General features: G+C 40.7%; 1 non-coding gene across 1 annotated transcript; it reads left to right on the top strand.

The window, feature by feature from the left end:
• The first annotated feature begins 3,006 nt into the window (after positions 1–3,006).
• On the top strand, positions 3,007–3,079 carry trnav-aac (transfer RNA valine (anticodon AAC)). Its single transcript has one exon. It is a non-coding gene; the product is annotated as a tRNA-Val (tRNA).
• The last annotated feature ends 261 nt before the right edge of the window (positions 3,080–3,340 follow it).

Genomic DNA, 3,340 nt, shown 5'->3' with positions numbered 1-3,340 from the left:
ATTTATTTGCTTAGCTTGCATTAGTATTATGGACAATGTTTAGAAAGAAAGATGTCTCGCCTTCAAGAAGATGACTCAGCAGGAATCATCTGAGAGAAGGACGTGGCCGGGACGTGGCAGGTGCCATGTTTTCACCTTGAAACCCTACCCTTAGTGTGTTGTGTCTTGTAGCTTAGTACGTTATGTCTTGTAAACTTAGAAACCTCCCTATTTTCAAATAAATGCAGGAGCGACGGGAGAGATTGTTTAGAGCGTGTTGAGAGGCTGTAACCTGAACAATCTCCCATGCGCCCTCCTCATGAGTAAAATGACCAACGTCTTCATTCCTTTTGTGTTTATTCATTATAATGTTTGGTGAGATAAATCCAACACCAACACAAAATTGTGTCTCGTGAAAATAGTGAGTGGCTAATAACTCTGCGAAGTCACTCGCCGCAGTGGCTGGTGAGCAAAAAGTTCATGTCAAGCCCTGGACCTGATGAAAGAGAATATTCACACTGGCATGATCCATCCATTTTCAACACCACTTATCCTGGTTAGGGTCGCAGGGCGCTGGAGCCTATCCCAGCTGACTTCGGGTGAAAGGCAGACTACACCCTAAACTGGTTGCCAGTCAGTCACATGGTGCATATAGACAGAGACAACCATTCACACTCACATTCACATTCATACCAACACTGAGTGGGAACTGAACCCACGCTTGCCTGCACCAAAGTCAGGCAAGTGTACCAATACACCATCAGTGACTCATTGGAATGATGTTTAATCTTAAAACAAATGACTTTGGCTCCGATTTGAAATTCAGTAGCTACTTCAAGGCTTTCTGTTAACAAGTGTTGAGAATTTGCACTTTTTGTGATGTTCATTTCAAACAAGCAAATGATTCATTGAAATAGACTGTAAGGAAACTTTTAACTCTTTGGGTAAGATGGAAAACTGCATACGATGTGATCCTGAATAAAATGGACATACGTTTTCTAATGCAATCTATGATGTAACTATATCACACTGTACAGTTTCTAAACTATGTATTTGTATTTGCTTTTATTTTGCTTTGTTTTACTATACTGTCTGCTCCTAGGTCCGCCTTGCAAATGAAAATATGTTCTCAATTACCTTGTCTGGATAAATAAAGATTAAAATCAAATTTAAACAAATTAAATACTGGATACCTTTCAAATAGTGATCGTAACCTCAGGAGCTTCAAAGATTATGAGAAGGGAGTCGGCCATATTAGGACTCAGGAAGGAGCTGACCACATGACGGCGTTAGAAGAAGGCATGGTGTCCCTCCAGATTTCGGAGCCACCAATATTGAGTGGGACTCTCCACCTGCCGCAGTTTTTGGCGGATACTCTATATTCCTTAACCAATAAAGTTGTCTTTGTTCACTGCGCTTGTATCAGTCTTTTTCAATATCGCCCTTCGCAATTTGGAGTATGACAGGCCTGTCAGGGGGCTGTGGGTAATAACGGGGCAGTTCGAACGAACCGTGTGGGCAGAACAGCCGGACGTTTGCGATGGTGGCCAGCACCATCTAAATTGAGTTTTTATGCAGTTGTAAATAAACACAAGGTAACCTCACCTAGGTAGGCGTCCTCCATTTAGCAAGAGAAGAGTTTAAATGAAGAGAGAATGTGGAAAATGAAGACAATACTTGAGGTGAAGAAAAGATCGTGTTAGGCCTGGTACACACAAAGACAATCGGGTTGTTTTTGTCCCAGTTTTGCCCTGTCCCGACCGGGGACCTCAAACGCCAGACTGGACTATGTTTTAAAAGATTATCCCATGAGATTATGTCAACAAGAGGAAACAGTAGAACGTACGCTGTTTTAATTGTACTTTTATTTTTTTCTCTTTGTTTTAAATGTTTATAAGCGCTTCTTTTTATTTATTTGGAAATGCTTTTAATCATGTAAATCACATTGAGTTACCTTGTGTATGAAATGCACTCTTTAAATGAATTTGCTTTGCTTTAAATTTGAGATGTCTTAAGAGTGGATTTGTTCAGAATAAAGGGACCGATATGGGTCGGGGCCGAAAAATATTTACGACTCTTACAAAATCTCCACACGTGGAAGCCAACGTCTCCCCCAGTCATGACGTCGTGAATTGTGAAGTGAAACAGAATGGAGCCAATCAAGAAGCGCTCTGACTCAGGAACAAGGAAACAACCGCAAATAAAAACAAACGTCTTACCCGATGTCATGTTTTTTTTTTTATAAAGGGGGGTTGCCCAGACAGCAAAAAGTATTTTCCAAAGCAAGTCCCTAATGGACGACATCGCCATTCTACAGATTTGTTTCAAGACCTGTGCTGGAACACAATCCTTCTGTATGTTGTTGTGCATTTCATATTATTGGAGCACACCACAGACAACATGACAGAAATTGTTAAATGGCTGATTTTTTTATGTTCATGCGTGGGGTCTGTAGCAGATAAAACTCTTTTAAGATTGGAAAAATCCTTATGTGTGTCGGGCCTTAGGAAGTAAAATTGTCGATTGAGGAGTGTGTTGGAGGAAATTTAGGTGTGGAAGTATATCCCTGAACTGGTTGCCGGCCAATCACAGGGCACATACAAACAAACAACCGTTCGCACTCTCGGTTCAACTCCTGGTTCGCTTGTGTCGAGCTTTGGGTGTTAAACCCAATTCAGAATGCTGTATTGGATATGTTCACCTTTCTTTTTTGTTTCTTTCCTTTTTTGTTTCCTTGTTCCTTCCTTGTCTGTTTCCTTCCTTCCATACTTCCTTTCCTTCCTTCAAATCACAAATGGCTGGAGGAATTCCATTGATGTAGAAATACAAAGAAAAGATGGTTGGCTTGATAACTGCTCAAAACACTTGGTCCTCTCAAAAGAATTCTGACTTCAGTAATGCTGAAATAAACTCCATTATGACTTATCATTTGTAAATTGTAAATTCAATTCTGCTTGTGAGTTGGTTACTTGGTGGGCTGGTCTGTCAAAAACTGCATGTCCGCTATTGGGTACAACAGCCACCACAGTTTCCATAGTGTAGTGGTTATCACATTCGCCTAACATGCGAAAGGTCCCCGGTTCGAGACCGGGTGGAAACAGCTTTTCTTGTTTGTCAGGCAGCTGTTGTACGTGGTTTGCTGGTGATGTTCTGCAGTGGAAGTTACCGTAGCTTAGTGGTGTGCATGTGGACCTCATGTGTGAAAGGTTTCTGCTTCAAAGCATAGTATGAGCAAGGCCTGGTTATTATTATTATTTTAATTAATCTGCCTTGAAAAACAGCTTCGACAAAAACTTATAGATGTTTGTGGATTTGAAAAACACGTATGTAAGTCACAAATATATTTGTGTCAAAGATTTTG

The sequence above is a fragment of the Phycodurus eques genome, unplaced genomic scaffold, assembly GCF_024500275.1.
Source record: "Phycodurus eques isolate BA_2022a unplaced genomic scaffold, UOR_Pequ_1.1 contig_674, whole genome shotgun sequence".
Classification (NCBI taxonomy): Eukaryota; Metazoa; Chordata; class Actinopteri; order Syngnathiformes; family Syngnathidae; genus Phycodurus; species Phycodurus eques.
This window is presented reverse-complemented; position numbering and strand designations above follow the sequence as displayed.